Below are 17523 nucleotides of genomic sequence, written 5' to 3'. Positions count from 1 at the left end.
CAGCTAGCTCCAAAAAGTCCATCATCTTCATTTGCCATTCCTCCAATGTTGGTACTTCTTGAATTTCCAATTTTGGCCAGCAAAATTCTAGCTGCAGTTGTGGCATACAAAAACAATCTGACATCTTTCTTGGGCAATTCCAAACCTATTATTTCAAGTAGAAAGGCTTCTGGTTTCTTAATAAATGTATATTTCAACATTTTTTTCAATTCATTATAAATCTTTCTCCAGAAGTCTCGGAAAGGGTTACTTCTGGGTTTTGCTGCTCGCATATGCGCAGACACTCAAAATGATGTCACACACATGCGCAGAAGCGGCGAATCGCAACCCCTGCAGACATGGGTTGCGTTCTGCTCATGTTGCGAACAGGGCTCTGGAACGGAACATTATCAGCACCAGGCTCTCACCACAGAGCTATCCATGAAGCCCCCCACCAGTTGGTCTGGTTAGCCAGAAATCTTCCCTAAATCAAGGCCAAGGTTTTGTGAACAGCCTTCGTAAAAAGTCCCAAGGCATCATCGGTGGGGCTTCCCTTGCCTTATCAGCATACAACACCTGTGCTCGGAGATCTGCACTGGTTACTGATCTGCTCCTGGTCCAAGTTCAAGATGTTACTATTAGTATGCAAAAGCCTTAACAACCTGGGATATACATTTTATGAAATAAATAAAAAACACATGCTGTTTCTCGCTGGGCAGAAAATGTTTCCTCCTTTAAATGAATCTGGCAATTTGGTTCCCAATTGCTGCCGATGAACAAATCTACTGGCCCTTCAGCTGTACCCAGGGGGTACTTGCTGCTCAATAAAACATTCATTCTTTTACTTAAAAGATTCCCTTTATATTTCCAGGGATGGTGATTGATTTTTGTTCAGAAAAGAAAAGAGCGTTTTGTTTGTTTTTCATCCAAACATAATATCTGGTTGCCGCACTCTGGGCAGAATTCCCTGGAATGTTTTCCTGTGCATGCTGAGCTGAAAGGAATTGGTGCTGTGCAACGGCACAGTTGAGAGCGCCCTTGTGCAGCTCCCCTCCTTTGCAGTGTGGTTTGCCCGGAAAAACATCCCCATGGACTGTTCTGTTCCATTTTCTTTGGTAGCCAAATTATGGCAGGCAAACAGGACACCCATTTTATGTTGGAGCAGAATCCACGATGGCTGCAGTCACCTGTCGCAAAAGGCGACATTTGATTCAGGTTCCTAGTCTTTTCTCGCAGGATGATCTCACCTGTCATGCCACAAAATGTGTGAGCGCTTTTTAGCCAGGCTGCCTTTGACCCATGATGTAAAAAATCATAATAAAAAAATTAATCCCTGCAAAAAGAGAGGTGGAAGGAAAGGAAATGGTTTTTAATAAGATTTGGCTTTCTATTGGCGCAAGTAGTTATTTTTGGAACGCGAGTCTCTCTTGAAAAGATGGAAGATGTGTCTGAGTGCCACTCTAAATTTTTGTCAGTTCTGACTTGAGTGAAATTGACATGCGAGGGTCACCCATCAAACTGACATTCACACGGCACTGGAGGCAGGGGTGCGAAATCAGGGCCTGTTCGCGCTGATCAACAGCGCCTCCTCCTGGCTGCCGTGGCAATCTTTCCTCCAGGCTGGAAGGGGCAGCGTTCTGCACGTCTATAAATGGATCTATGCCCAGTACTCAGAAGGCTTTGAAATCCAGGACAACCACTTGCGCTGCAGATTATTTCTTCAAGCGTTTTATTCCACCTTTTCAAGCACATACTGTTCAAGGCCGTTTGCAACAATCAGAACAACTCAAGCACCCGTCCTTGCATGGGAAAGTGAGCCCCATTGAACAAAGTGGGAGTGACATTGGAGTCCCTACACATAGGAGTGCACCGTGAAGCAAATGGTGATCTCTGTTTCCAAGTAAGGTAGTACAGTGGATGCTCGGGTTGCGAACGTGATCTGTGCGGGAGGCACGTTCACAACCTGCTGCTATATAAATAAGACAACCATCGTTATTTCACCAGTTGCACACATGAACTTGACTACCAGCTCCGAATTTGGGTGCAATTTTGGAGCGCATTGAAATTGAACATAACCTCTGGAAGGCTGGCTTTGCCCATATGAGCAACTGGACTGGGAGGCTGGACTAGATGGGCCACTGACCCGATCCAACAGACTCTTCTTATAAGAGTTTTTATGGCTGCCTGGAAACCAGGAGGGCCTGGTTGCTGGTGTGTTGATGTCACAGGTTCTGGTCTCCTATCTGCCTCCCCATCCTCGCTGTTCCCTGTGTGCAAGAGATGCGGCCGCAGCTTATGCCTGACGGATGAAGATAGAGAAAGTTGTTCTTGCTTAAGCTGCCAAGATGGTCAGACTCTTCCTCTCTCGGCGACGCTGCAGCCGCCCATTCACTTTATCTCCCGGGGCTTTTGGTGTGTAATTAAGCCCGGACCCCCCAAACGCCCACTAAGCTGCCGATATCCCAACCTAATCCTCTGTAGCTCAGTCTCCTGTGACATTTGCTAGCCGAAAAGCGGCTTAAGTTTTTAGCACGCTTCCTGTTCTGCTCAGTCTCAGCCTTGCAACGGGGATGTGGCAGGAAGGCGAGATCTTTCTGTTGCCTTTGATTTCATTTTTCTGTTTATGGAAGATGACAGCAAGGCCGCGATGAAACTTTGACTTTGTTTAGTACCAGAAACTGAAGTTCCAGATTCCTTTTTGAAATAGACTTTGGAGAAGGTTCACTGGCATGTCTATCAAATCAACTTCCATTTTCTAAATTTCTGGGTCTGTCTGAAAAACTGCAATCCTCACCAGGCTCTGCTTGGCTTTCCTTAAAGTCTGTTGAATCACGTTCCTTTTCAGTCACCAACTCTGCCTCTGCTGTTACTACCACCAGCTCCCTCACTTATATCTCTGCCTCTACAAAAGGTGATGTGCAAGGTCAGTCACATTGCAGGGGGTTGGACTAGATGACCCTCGGGGTCCCTTCCAGCTTGACAAATCTATGGTTCTATGATCATTTCCTGAAAAGTTATTCATATCAAAGAAGTGAGGGAAGAAGCAGAAGTTCAGTTGCACCCTGTTTTTTATTGCATGGGGTTCCACCCATAGCAGGGAAGGGAAATCAGAAATCTTGATCTCCCGTTGAGTTTTTCCAAAGCTAATGGATATGCAGACTTCTGTCACCCCATTGGCCCTTGAAGCAAATAACACCAATGTTTGAGCTTCTTCCGCCCTCCTGAGAATAGAGTTCTGGACAAATCCAGTCCACCCACAGTTAACTGGTATTTGTAGACATAACTTGAGCTGCCTCTGGGCTGGCAGCCTCAGGCAGGCAGATAAAAGCCCAGCTTCCTATCAGATAAATCTGATCCCTTGCTGACTCTGGAATAAAAAGCAAACCTGGCAAATGGTCGGGGTTTTTTGTTTTTTTTGTAATCCAGAGGCAGATGATGTGGTATCTGTTGGCTTTTTCCTTGGGTATTAAGAATGTGACAATTTAATTGCAGGCTATCCCCTCAAGAAGGGGGCGCAAATCAATAGGTGTCAGGCAAGGCGCTCGTTTTCAGATAAAATCTATTTGTAAATTACAGTCATTTGTCTCCTTGCAGAGTCAAAAGGAGTTAATTGCAAACGGTGTGAGAACGGAGCTCCAGAACGGATTCTCCACCTCACTTCATCCATCCTTCGCCTCCTTCGCAATGCTGAATGGGCACCAAGAAGCACCAAACTTTATAGCCACACCCTCCTGGCACGGGGCAGAATCTGGAGCAATAAATTGCTTTTATTTGCATGCACCTGACATCTCACGGCAGGGACCAGGAAACTTGCTGGTTGCAGGGAGGCTGAGAGTTCGATTCTGGCTGGGCCAACGGATCCAGTCCCAGCCTCGTCCACAAACAAATGTGGGATGGATACGGACAGTAAGTGTTTTCTCCTGGGGAATAGGGACCATGGAAGGGGGGATCGCTCAAGACGCAGGGGGTTCCTTATTTCCCCTTTTCCTTTATTAAATTTATACCCCGTTTCACCCAAGGAGCACAGGACAGTTTTCAGTATCATGTACAACAACATCATACACCTTGAGACGTGGGTGGCGCTGTGGATTTAGGGAATGCGAGTGGCACTGTGGTCTAAACCACTGATACTCTTGGACTTGCCAATCAGAAGGTCAATGGTTTGAATCCCTGTGACAGGGTGAGCTCCCATTGCTCTGTCCCAGCTCCTGCCAACCTTGCAGTTCGAAAGCACACCAGTGCAAGTAGATAAATAGGTACCGCTCCGGCGGAAATGTAAATGGTTTTTCCTTGCGCTCTGGTTTCCGTCACGGTGTTCCGTTGCACCACAAGCGGTTTAGTCCTGCTGGTCATATGACCCAGAAAGCTGTCTGTGGACAAACGCCGGCTCCCTCGGCCTGAAGCAAGATGAGCATTGCAGCCCCATAGTCGCCTTTGAGTGGACTTAACAATCTAGGGGTCCTTTACCTTTACCTTTTTACACCTTGAGAACCCGGTCTTATACTAGATGTTTATCCAGTACAGTTGTACCTTGGAGCCTGAACACCTTGCGAGTCAAATGTTTTGGCTTCCGAACGCCACAAACCTGGAAATGAGTGTTCCGGTGTCTGAACGTTCTTTGGAACCCAAATGTCTGGCGCAGCTTCTGATTGGCTGCAGGAGCTTGAAAGCCGCGCCTTGGTTTCCAAACATTTTGGAAGTTGAACGAACTTCCGGAATGGAAGGAACCACTATATTTCTATCCTGTATCTTCCCAATCCATGGAGCGAATAAGTGATTCCTAGAAAAAGCTACAGAACCCCTTGCAGAACTTCCTTTCACTGCTTTCTGCTAATATCCCTGTCTCTGCAAATTACCACTGATCACAGTCAATCCTGGATCGCATCTCTGAATATAGTCGCTGCCCTTATCTGAGAGAAGTAGTCACGTTTCAAAGCAGAGTGACTGGCAAAGCCATCTGTTAACGTTAAACTTGTAAGTCTCCTCCAGTGTTGCAATGCACTGTGGACATCCTAGATCCAGCACACTGGGGAAACAAAGGCAAATGTCCCTGCCCACCTCAGAAATCACAACTCAGCAAAAAGCTTGGGGAAAGGCTGTCGCTTGGTGGAAGAGAATCTGCTTTGCATTGCAGAAGGTCCCAGGTTGCAGCGTCTGGGACTTTTTAGTTTAGAGAAAAGGCGAGGAAGATGCAACAGAATAGAAGTTTATAGAATTAGGCATGGCATGGAGGAAGCGGATAGAGAAAAGCTTTTATCCCTCTCGCGCAGAGGGACAGTCAGCCTCTCAATACCAGCTGCTGGAAACTGCAGGAGGGGAGAGGGCTCTTGTGTTCATAGAATCATAGAGTTGGGAGAGACCACAAGGGCCATCGAGTCCAACCCCCTGCCAAGCAGGAAACACCATCAGAGCACTCCTGACATATGGTTGTCAAGCCTCTGCTTAAAGACCTCCAAAGAAGGAGACTCCACCACACTCCTTGGCAGCAAATTCCACTGTCAAACAGCTCTTACTGTCAGGAAGTTCTTCCTAATGTTTAGGTGGAATCTTCTTTCTTGTAGTTTGGATCCATTGCTCCGTGTCCGCTTCTCTGGAGCAGCAGAAAACAACCTTTCTCCCTCCTCTACGTGACATCCTTTTATATATTTGAACATGGCTATCATATCACCCCTTAACCTCCTCTTCTCCAGGCTAAACATGCCCAGCTCCCTTAGCCGTTCCTCATAAGGCATCGTTTCCAGGCCTTTGACCATTTTGGTTGCCCTCCTCTGGACACGTTCCAGTTTGTCAGTGTCCTTCTTGAACTGTGGCGCCCAGAACTGGACACAGTACTCCAGGTGAGGTCTGACCAGAGCAGAATACAGTGGCACTATTACTTCCCTTGATCTAGATGCTATACTCCTGTTGATGCAGCCCAGAATTGCATTGGCGTTTTTAGCTGCCGCGTCACACTGTTGGCTCATGTCAAGTTTGTGGTCAACCAAGACTCCTAGATCCTTTTCACATGTACTGCTCTCAAGCCAGGTGTCACCCATCTTGTATTTGTGCCTCTCATTTTTTTTGCCCAAGTGCAATACTTTACATTTCTCCCTGTTAAAGTTCATCTTGTTTGTTTTGGCCCAGTTCTCTAATCTGTCAAGGTCGTTTTGAAGTGTGATCCTGTCCTCTGGGGTGTTAGCCACCCCTCCCAGTTGGGTGTCATCTGCAAATTTGATCAGGATGCCCTTGAGTCCATCATCCAAGTCGTTGATAAAGATGTTGAATAAGACCGGGCCCAAGACAGAACCCTGTGGCACCCCACTAGTCACTCTTCTCCAGGATGAAGAGGAACCATTGATGAGCACCCTTCGAATCCTGTTCAAATCCTGGTTTGTGGGCTTCCGGTTGGGGACACTGGCTAGCCCTTGTGAGAGCAGGATGCTGGCGAATCTTATCTTCTTAAGCTATCTGGGGTGCTACCCTCCTTGTGAAACACTCTTGCCAGAGGGGTTTTCCTGAAAAGTTTTTGTTCCAGTTTTAATATTTGCCTGAACTTTTATTTTTATAAAGAACCAGGGATCATGATGGCTTTCCCCCTGTATTTTGCTTTACTTTGAAACTTTCCTTTCCTTTCCCCATGTCTTGTTGCATGCCTTGCACAAAAGTAAAAGACGTGAGTTCATCCATCTTTGAAATGAGACCAAGTAACTGTGTGTCTAAGGAACGTGATTTGGAGGAAAGCTTACCTGATTGCTTGTCTTGACTTTGGTGGGACTTCAGGATTGGGCCACCAATCTCCCCCGTGGGACTTAGAGGGCACCCACCAAGACCCCTTTCAGGCAGCCCCCCCAAGGCACTATCTTCTCTCCCCCCCCCCCGGCTTCCAAACGGTTGTGAGGAGAAACCCTCCGGCAGGTGACAGAAGATGCTGGCATGCTTTTGGAGTTGGCTCAATTGACTTTCCCTCCCGGCTGCTCCAAACCGCGTTGGTTTTGCAATCGGGAAATAATGTCCGAAAGAACTGTGCCGTCACGTCTGCCCTGGGAGTGACTTTGACCTGGCTGTCCCAGACAGTGCGGAGGGAACATTGCATTTATACAGAAATACACTTGCAGGCAAGGACAAGCAAATTCCACCATTGCCGACTACAAAAAAAAAATTAATGTAGGAAAATGACAGGTTTTGATGGCTCAGAAACACCCCCCCCCCCTATGCTCCCTCTGAGAGATCAGCCTTTGCCAAGGCTGCAGTACTTGGGACACCTTGAGCCAATCCAACTGTGACTGGGAGATACCTGGCAACACCCCTGGTGGGTGTTCTGTCCCCACACCCCGGACCAGGAAAGCCAGCAGGCCTTCCTAGTTCCTGGTGGTGCCTCATGCAGGGCTTCTGGGATGTGTTTTGGGTTTGGCAAGCCCTGGGTTGTAGAGACCATGCAGTCTATAGCTTTGAGTCCAGCATGGCTGGAGAGAAGGCGTGTCCCCAGAAAGCGGCTCCTAAGGGCTAATGGTGGATGATAACGCAAGCTAGTGAGCCAACTTGGAGGCAGTGTGGTGTAGTGGTTAGGACAGGCATGTCCAAAATTTGGGGGGAGGGGAAGCTCCACAACTTTGGCTCAACAACTTCAATCCTAAAAAAGGCTCCACAAATTTGGGGTAAAATTGTAAAATAAAAAAGCTCAGAAACTTTGGGGTAAAATCATAAAAAAAGCTCAAGAACTCGTAAAAAAAGCTCAGTAAATTTGGTCAACTCTCATGCATGTTCACTTCATCAAATTTGGCCCTCTTTGAAAAAAGTTTGGTTAGGCTGAGAGGCAGTGACTGGCTCCTTAGGTTACACCCTCAGCTTCGTTGCTGAGAGGGGATTTGAACCCTGGTCTCTCCCAAGTCCTAGTCTCTGTTCAATTCCCACAACTGCCCTGGGCAGTAGGTTAGACTGAGAGACAACGACTGGCCCAAGGCCACCCATTGAGCTTCATGACCAAGCTGAGATCCGAACTCTGGCCTCCCAGGTCCTGGTCCAACACTCAAACCATTGCACCACGCTGCTTCTTGCCACGCTTCCACCCCTCCGAACCATTCCTTCTCTTCCTCTCTCTCTCCCATACGCCTGTGCTTGTCTTTCCCTCAGTCTCTGTGCCTGCGTCTCCCCCTCCGCCGGCTTGGGCTCAGAGAAGCCACAAGAGACCCGCGCAAGTACACACATGACGGCATTCACGCCTCACACGTTATTGCACGTGCTGATCTAATGCACTGAGCCTCTCTCCGGGCCCAGAGGAGCTGTCGAGAGGGAGCGCTGGGCGCCGAGCGCTGCCAAAAATCCTCTGGAATCCTCTCCCTTGCGTGGTCTCCTCGCAGGTCAGCGTCAGAGTTCAGGCCGGCAGGTGCTGGGACAATGCTCCCACCCTCCTCTCCGTTCCCAGACCAGAGGTCACTTCCCTCCTGTCACATTTGGTTTCCATGCAGCCTTAGACTTAGGAATGGCGATGTGGGAGAAGGGAGGGGAGAAAAGCAACTGCCCTCAGCCCCGGGCTGGATGCTTTCCTCGGCTGTGACTCTCCTTCCCCTCTCAAAAACCGGGTGTCAATAAGAACCAGAGAACAGCCTGCTCGATCAGGCCAGTGGCACATCGAGTCCAGCATCCTCTTCTCACAGGAGCCAACCCATGATGGGAAACCAAGGAGCAGGATCTGAGCACAAGAACCCTCTCTCTGCCAATGGTTTCCAGCAACTGGGTGTCAGGTGTGTGTGCAGGAGCCAAGCCCTGTGACCAGTAGGGCTTCGCGGGACTGGGGCCTTCCTAAGTTTGTTCTGGAGAGGCAAGGCGCAGCCACACAGGTGAGGCCGATTGGTAACTCACAGCACCTGGTGGCAAGAGCCGGGAAGGGATATAAGGTCAGCATTTCCCTTCGGCTCTTTGCCACAGCAACACAATTCCGGCCTTGCTGCATTTGGCTTCTTGCTTCCTGATCCTCGGCTTCTTGACTCCTTGCTTCTTGACCCATGAACCCTTGACTTCATGACTCCTTGATCCTCGACCCTCAGACCCTCAACTTCGTGACTCCTTGCTTCTTGACCCTTGGACCCCTGACTTTGAGACTCCTTGGTTCTCGACCTTCAGACCCCTGACTTCGTGACTCCCTGCATCCTGACCCTCAGACCCTTGACTTCGTCACTCCTTGCTTCTTGATCCTCGCACCTCGGCTTCTTGACTCCCTGCTTCTCGACCCATGGATCCCTGACTTCTTGACTCCTTGCTCCTCAACCCTTAAACCCTTGACTTCATGACTCCCTACTTTTTGACCCTCGGACCCTTGACTTGTGACTCCATGATTCCTGACCCTTGGACCCTTGACTTTGTGACTCTGTGCTCCTCGACCCTCGGACCCTTGACTTCGTGACTCCCTGCTCCTCGACCCTCGGACCCTTGACTTCGTTACTCCTTACTCCTCGACCCTCGGACCCTTGACTTTGTGACTCCTGGTTTCCTGACCCTTGGACTCCTGCCTTCTGGACTCTCGGTCCTGCTCCCACCCGCTACTTGCCCCCGGTCCCAACATCCTCAGCCGGGACTTTGATCGCCCGTAGACTGGACCGTCTATGGGACACTGGGATTCGGCAGACGGAGGAGGAAGTGGAGAGGGCTCTTGAGGGCTCCTAGCCTGGATGGCTCTACTCTGCCTCCACAATCAGAGGCAGCGATGCTTCTGAATCCCAGTCTCCGGAAACCACAGGAGGGGAGAGTTGCACTTGTGCTCCTTAGTTTCCCACGTGTATCTGTTTGGCCACCGTGCAAACAGGAGGCTGGACCAGAGGGGCCATTGGCCTGATCCAGCAACTGTTTCTTATGTTTGTGTGCAGTAGAACTTCTGTACATGCAATGAAGCTGCACGTTGGAGGAACTGGAACAGAGAAAAGGAGGTACTTCTTTACGCAGTGCGTAGTTCAACTGTGGAACTCACTGCTACAAGACCGCCTCTCCTGCTATGCCCCATGGAGGACCTTAAGGTCCACAAATGACAACATTTTGGAGGTCCCAAGTCACAATTTGGTTAGATTGGTCTCAACTAGGGCCAGGGCCTATTCAGTACTGGCCCCGACATGGTGGAATGCTCTGTCCCAAGAGACCAGGGCCCTGCAGGACTTGACATCTTTCCGCAGGGCCTGCAAGACAAAGCTGTTCCGTCTGGCCTTTGGTTTGGACTCAGTCTGACCCTTATGTTTCCCTCCCCTTATGGTCTTGATTTATGGGCTACTTTTAAAATGAGGCTGCATTTTAAATTGCATTTTAACCTGTATTTTAAATTGCCCCCCCCAATCATGTTTTTACTGTGCTTTTATTGGTGTTATCCACCCTGAGCCTGGCTCTGGGCAGGGTATAAATAAAATTTATTTATTATTATTATTATTATTATTATTATTATTATTATTTTATTTTATTTTATTTTATTTTATTTTATTTTTTTATTATTATTATTATTAATTGCTGCAGGAAGTAGTGCTCACCACCAACCTAGGCGGCTTTAAGAAATAATCACACAAGCTATTTGAGAGAGGACTATTGGTGGCTCCTAGTTCAGAGGCAGAAATACGCCCAAATGCCCATTGCTGGAAAATGCAGGAGGGGAAAGGGCTCTTGTTCCCGGATCCTGGACATCAAGTTGTCCACTCTGAGTTGTCCAGGGTGCAGGACTAGATGGGCTTCTGGCCGGATCCAGAATGCTCTCCTTAATGTCCTCATGTCCCCAGACCCTGTTTGCACTCTGTTGAGCAATCACTTGGACGCTCTGCTTGTTGTTGTTCAGAGCTGAGCTTTGGCAAGGGAGCCGTGCCACTCTCCCGGGGAGCATGCTTTGGCCTGCGGGTCCCAAGCGCAACCTTGGACGATGCACGTCATCCCAGGAAAGGCCAGAACGTGTGTGTTTGTGTGCGCAGGGGGTCCTTTTTGGTTTTGCAAGGGGAAGGTTTTCTCGAGGCAGGAACACGCTCCTCTTTTGAGTCCGGTTCCCTGTTCCATCTCCTTGCCTGCTCTTCTGAGCTCAGTTTGCCCTCTCGCCGGGCGCTGTCAAAAGTGGACCCCGGTTAATGCCTGGGTCTAGCTAAGTTGTATCAGTTGGAAGAGGAGCAGATTCCCTGCAGGGTCTGAGTGGCTGGACTTGTCAGCTGCCATATCAGACTCCCTCCTGACGATTTCAGGAACCCTAGAAAGACCTCGGTGGAGCGCTGGACTCAGACGGCCCATTGTCTTGGCAAGTCAACCTCTGGTCTGTATCTCCGTCGCAGCGGCTCTCCCTCTTGCCATCACAGAGCCAAGCTTGGTCCCACCACCCTCGCAGGCGTGATGGGTGGGGACGCAGGAGAGGGCCTTCTTGGTGGTGGCTGCTCCCAGGCAACTTTGGAACTCCCTGCCTAGGGAAACCAGACCAGCTCCCTCCTTGTTGTCCAACTTTCTTTTTCCAACGGGCTTTTGAGAACTAACTGCTGTGATGATTTCTTTGAGTGAATTCTTCTTCCTTGGAGGTTTTTAAGCAGAGGTTGAATGGGAATCTGTCAGCTGAGATTCCTGCATTGCAGGTGGCTGGACTAGATGACCCCTGGGAATCCCTTCCAGCTCTTAAAATTCTATGAATTTTGTTTCTCTCTCTCTTTCTCTCACTCTCCTATTCCATTCATGTTTATTTATTGCTCCTTCCCCCTATGTTTTAAGCTCTTTCTATTTTATCTGTAAGTCTCCTTGAGTCCCTGACGGAGAAAAGTGCAGGATATAGCTCCCAGTATAACTCGGAGGTGGTGGGTCCAGCAGGTGGATCTGAGGGAAGCCAGGGAGAAAATCAGAAACAGTTATGGGGGAATATCTGCTCCCATCTAATTTGAACCCGGGTCTCTCTCTCTGTTTCAAGCCACCATATTCGGTAAGCTCTTTTTAAAATATATTTGCATGATTTCCGAGAACTATACGAGCAAAACCAAGGAAGGATTCTACTTCTGTTTGAATGTTTATAAAAGAAATTCGCATCCTATCGCATGACCCAAAAGGATGAAGAGAAACTGTTTTAAGTCCAAACTCCGTATTCCGATTAGGGAGACCTTCTCCACCTCGGACATGCAACCTCCCTATTTCGAATCACATTTCTGCATCTTCCTTCTCTTCTTGCCTTTTTCCCTTTCCACAATTGCCAGCCATTTCGGATGCTCTCTCCCCCCCTTCTTTCCTGGGTCTCCTTCCTTCTTCACCGTTGCTTTCCCAACAAGAGACCTTTCTCCATAGCGCTGCAAATAACTGATGCTGCCACACAAAGGGACCTTCCATGTTGACAGGAGGGTGAAAGCCGTCCATGGCAGAGAGGGCCGAAAGGGTCACCAGTCAAGCGATTCAGGAGTCTCAGCCTCCCTCCTTGAAAAAGAGGTTTTGTTTTGATCCTGTTGGCTGGAAGCTTCCTGATGCTTCCTTATGGCAGCATCTACGAATGTAGGATCATCTCTACTCTCTGTCTGGTGTCCTTTCAACAGTGGTCAAGCCAGATGTCTCCAGGTGATTCATGAGGAGGGTGTGAAAACGGCATCTTCCTTCCGGGATAAACTGCCCCTGAACACAGGTTCCATTTACAGTTGTACCTTGGTTCTCAAACTTAATCCGTTCTGGGAGTCCATTCGACTCCCGAAACTGTTCGAAAACCAAGGCGCGGCTTCCGATTGGCTGCAGGAGCTTCCTGCAGTCAAGCAGAAGCTGCGTTGGATGTTCGGCTTCCAAAAAACGTTCACAAACCAGAACACTTACTTCCAGGTCTGTGGCGTTAGGGAGCCAAAACGTACAAGTACCAAGGCATGACTGTACTATCCTCGGGGGTCCATAAATACTGGTTGGTCTTGCTAGTGAGGCATCATTTTATGGTTTCCACCATGCCTGACTCCTCCTGCAGACGCAGGAGAGGCTTGTGTATACTATGTTAAGTATAATTGGTTTAATTCGCACTGAAATGAAAATGCCTGGGTATTAACGGTGGTTCAAAAATGTGTGTTACTAACATTGGGCTTTGTCCACAGTAGTTTTCTAAGTGGACTTTGAGTTCTTGCTGAGTTGATAATTAGCTAATTGTTGTTTCCTGCTAGCTAATACATGAGTGTGTAACCTTAGATCAGGTGATGGAGGTACTGAATTGCAAATTGCCATTGGTTCCTTGTTCTCTCTCCAACTCTGTGGAGTGAGGATGTAAATGAAGCTCTCCAGGTAAACAGGGCTGTGGGGGGAGAGAGACCTGGAGAGCTTCTGGGTCTGTTTGAATTATTTCAGATTTCCTAAGATGCGGATCCTATTTTGGACATCACAAGATATTCTATGGGTTAGGGTTAGGGTTCTTTGATGTGCATTTGATGCTTTCATTCTGTTGTGAAGAATGTTCTGCAGGTAAAACATTGAATAGTATTTCTATGGGCCTAGACAATATTTTCTTCCAAAAGGAGTCAGCTCTTATGCTTCCAGGCACTTTAGACTGTGCAATATTAACACCTGCCATATCCTATAGCAGGCTTCCTCAACCTCACCCCTCCAGATGTTTTTGGCCTACAATTCCCATGATCCCTAGCTAGCAGGACCCAGTTGTCAGGGATGCTCACCCCGTCGCAGGGATTCAAACCGCCAACCTTCAGATCGGCAAGCCCTAGGCTCTGTGGTTTAAGTAGAAGTCGGCAAATGCTTCCTCTTTTTTGCTCTTAAGTTCTTACGTTGTAAAATTTCTGATTTCCTTTCAAAGCCATCAAAGCGAGTGGCCATCACTGCATCTACACAATGGGACAGAATTGTGCGGTTTGTGGTTCTTGCATGTTCCAACAGCCGACTCCAGGCAAAAGCTTGGTTTGTGGCTAAGCGAAGATTGGGATTTCTCCTTCCCAAGCCCCATAGAAAAGACACTTTTTGCCACTTTCTCCCATGAATGGAGCACTTTTTCGCTTGCAGAAGGGTCTGCATGGATCTGGGCTGAACGGGTTCCAGCTGGGCTCCTTCCTCCCTTGGGAGTAATTTTGATCGCCATAAAAATGGGAGACATATGAATGTACTGTGGCATTAATTGCCCCTTCTTTCTTTCTTTTTTTAATACCGGGATAGGATTGTCTAATAGGCCTTGGCAAAGCCATTTGTTATGTTAATGGGAATCATTTGGGGAGAGATCTGCTGAATTCAGCACTTTGAAAGGACAGCTTTGCCCGTGTCCAGAATTGCTCTGTGCGGGCTGATTAATTGGCTGCAGGATCCCCACAAATGGGAGATGGACCTCCATCCTAGAAGGGTCAGATTAGACATGTTGAGGGCTTGATTCAGAAGACCACTTATTACCTTACCATATTCTGGAGAGGCAAAACATAAAGTTCTTTTGAATGCCGTTCGCTGGCATGAAAAGAGCCGGGCAGGAACATTTGTAGATCAGTTTATTTGGCTGCTTGTGAATATCCTGCCCCTCAATCTGGTGTCTGGACGGAGGCAGGCAAAACCCACCTGGCTGCAGTCGACTTTAAGACTGAAATGTAGGACTCTTCCTTGTACCCATACAGATGAGCCTAGGACCCACATACCTACGGGACCGCCTCTCCTGGTGTGCCCCACGGAGGACCTTAAGGTCCACAAATAACAACACTTTGGAGGTCCCAAGCCTCAAGGATGTTAGATTGGTCTCAACTAGGGCCAGGGCCTTTTCAGTACTGGCCCCGACGTGGTGGAACGCTCTGTCACAAGGGACTAGGGCCCTGCAGGACTTGACAGCTTTCCGCAGGGCCTGCAAGACAGAGCTGTTCTGCCTGGCCTTTGGTTTGGACTTGGTGTGACCCTTGTGTTTCCCTCCCCTTATGGTCTTGATTTATCAGCTACTTTAAAATGAGGCTGCATTTTAAATTACATGTTAACCTGCATTTTAAATTGGTTCCCCTCCTCTCTTTTCCCCCTATTATGTTTTTATTGTGATTTTATTTTATTGGTGTTAGCTGCCCTGAGCCCGGCTCTGGCTGGGGAGGGCGGGGTATAAATAAAAATTTTTATTATTATTAATTATTATTATTTACACTTGACTGACAGAGGCTGTCTCCGAGGTTTTATGCTGGCAACATTGACAACTCTACCTGGAGATGTTTGGGGTTGTATTTGGGACAGTCTGGGTGCAAAGCAGACACTCTGCAGCTCAGCTGTGCCCTTTGGTCCACCAAGCTCAACATGGGCTCTTGAACCCAAGACCCAGGACATGCAAGCCAGATGTTGTACCCCTGAGCTCACAGGCAGGGCATCCAGCAAGAGAGTGTGGTTTGGATTGATGGCTACAAGGCCCCCTGTTCAGCAGCTGAACTCATCCAGTGACCTAGGGCAAGCTTTGCCCAGCCTTGCCCTTCCCATCTCTCTTAATATGGACCGGGTTCGAGTCTCGCGTTGGGCAAAACGGTTCCTGGACTAGGCCATGGGTAGGCAACCTAAGACCTGGGGGCCGGATGCGGCCCAATCGCCTTCTGAATCTGGCCCGCGGATGGTCTGGGAATCAGCGTGCTTTTACACGAGAAGAATGTGTTCTTTTATTTAAAACGCATCTCTGGGTTATTTGTGGGGCATAGGAATTCGTTCATGGTCTGAGGGACGGTGGACCGGCCCATGGCTGAAAAAAGGTTGCTGACCCCTGGACGAGGTGATCCTCGTGGTCCCTTCCAACTATGATTCTAAGAATATTTGCCCACCTTGCAGGGTTTTTGTGGAGATTGCGGCCAGGTTGTGCGCGTGCAGGCAGAGAGTGATGCCTTTTGCTTGCTTGCAGAAACTAAATCAAGTGGTTGAAATTTCATCGTGTCTGCTTTGAACACCCTGTATGTGCAATATTATTACAAATACTTGTTGGCTGCTGACGAGGTGTCTGAACCTGGGTATCTAATCCGAACCCAGCACTCTAGTCAAATAAACTGAATCCGAGACAGGGGAGACAGACAGACACACTCTCTCTCTCTCTCTGTGTGTGTGTGTGTGTGTGTGTGTGCGTGCCTGCAGCCACACACAAACATTTATTCCCTTGCCTGGTGGCAACCTCAGGCTATTAGCCTTCAAGAGGCTCTCCATTGTCCAGAGATGAACAATGGCAAAAATGCCTCACTTCACACTGTGCCTTGTGAGAAACATATTTTTCCTTTAAAAAAAATAAAATCAGTTTTAGTTGCTGATCTACAGCAGCCTCCGACTTTGCTGCAGACATGCTGTGTTATTTACTGCCACTTTGAAAGGGCCTGTCAATTACACTGTGTCACTCTTCTTCTTAAAAAGATGTGTCTCTCTGGGCCGCCTGGAAGGGAGCCTGAGAATACAGCCGTGCTCCTGCAAGGATCCACTTCTGGAAGGAAAGGTTTTGGTCCTGGCTTTCCCCTTTCATGGTTCACATTTTTTACGAAAGAGCTTGTCGATCCCAAGAAAGCCAAGAGAGCAAGATAATATTTGCATCCGTATATTTGAGTATTAAATTACTTTTGCATTTGGCTTTTTCTGTTTAAATTCATTTATCAGCCACCCTCGTAAACATTTGTTTTAAATGTACACACACTTTGTAATAAGAATTGCCTCTCAGATTTATCTTCAATGGGACTCCCTGAGCTAACTCGGAAAAGAAATCCATTTGTAGGCAGATTACAAAAGCATATGATTTTATTTTATTTTTAAAAAAGAAAAGCTGTCAAATGTTTTGCATCTCATTCTCCTTAATCTGCCATTTAGCTGACTCTTAAATATTTCTAGCAGACTGGAGAATTGGAGATTGCCTCTTTTCCTTCCTCAAACTTTCTCTGCATTGTGTTTATCTTGGGAGTTTCCTCTCCAAAACCTCTCAAAGAAAGTAAATTATACATGTGCTTGCGTTTACACATATAAAGATATATATTACACACACACATAAAATGTCAGCCCTTCTCTAATACGGCTTTAACTAACATAATTGTTTGCAAAATCCCTGCACTTAACAAGTCCTGCAGAAATAGCATTGTGAAATACTAAACGTTAAGCTCTTGGAGTGCGGCTTGGCTCCTTCTTCCTGCAGTGCCTGTAGTCTCTGGTTATGGTGCGCAGGAGGGCGATATCAATATATTGTCCCAAACTAGTCGGAAGTCCATATCATGATAGCAGTTTCATAATTTTTTGACCTGGCAATGTATCATCTTGCTTGTGTGTTTGCTATACAAGAATCACAGTGTGGGGAAAACCGTGAAGCTTGCCAATGCTTCAACAGCTCCATCCTTATCTCAGACATCGGATATATATACAGTCCTACCTCGGGTTAGAGACGCTTTGGGTTGCGCGATTTCGGGTTGCGCACCGTGCCAAACCTGGAAGTACCAGAACAGGTTACTTCCGGGTTTTGGCGCCTGCACAGAAGCGCTAAATCGTGCTTTGCGCATGCGCAGAAGCACCAAATCACAACCCATGCATGCGCTGATGCGGCACTGCGGGTTGCGAATGTGCTTTCCGCACGGATCACATTCGCAGCCCAAGCGTCCACTGTATATGACAATGCTTAGCTGGTGATATATAATATATTGCCCAGCCCTATTGTGCAGGAGG

General features: G+C 48.0%; 1 protein-coding gene across 4 annotated transcripts in view; it reads left to right on the top strand.

Moving 5' to 3' along the window:
- Positions 1 to 17523, top strand: part of CNTFR (ciliary neurotrophic factor receptor) — a 452372-nt gene that overhangs the window by 155659 nt on the left and 279190 nt on the right. Inside the window, exon 1 of one of the 4 annotated variants that reach the window (XM_053408067.1) lies at positions 11059 to 11221. The exons of the other annotated variants lie outside the window; for them this stretch is intronic. The gene's annotated coding sequence lies outside the window, so the exon portion shown is untranslated. Of the gene's footprint in view, positions 1 to 11058; positions 11222 to 17523 lie in introns of those variants that run through there. 4 annotated transcript variants of the gene reach the window in all.

The sequence above is a fragment of the Podarcis raffonei genome, chromosome 11 (assembly GCF_027172205.1).
Source record: "Podarcis raffonei isolate rPodRaf1 chromosome 11, rPodRaf1.pri, whole genome shotgun sequence".
Taxonomy (NCBI): domain Eukaryota; kingdom Metazoa; phylum Chordata; class Lepidosauria; order Squamata; family Lacertidae; genus Podarcis; species Podarcis raffonei.
This window is presented reverse-complemented; position numbering and strand designations above follow the sequence as displayed.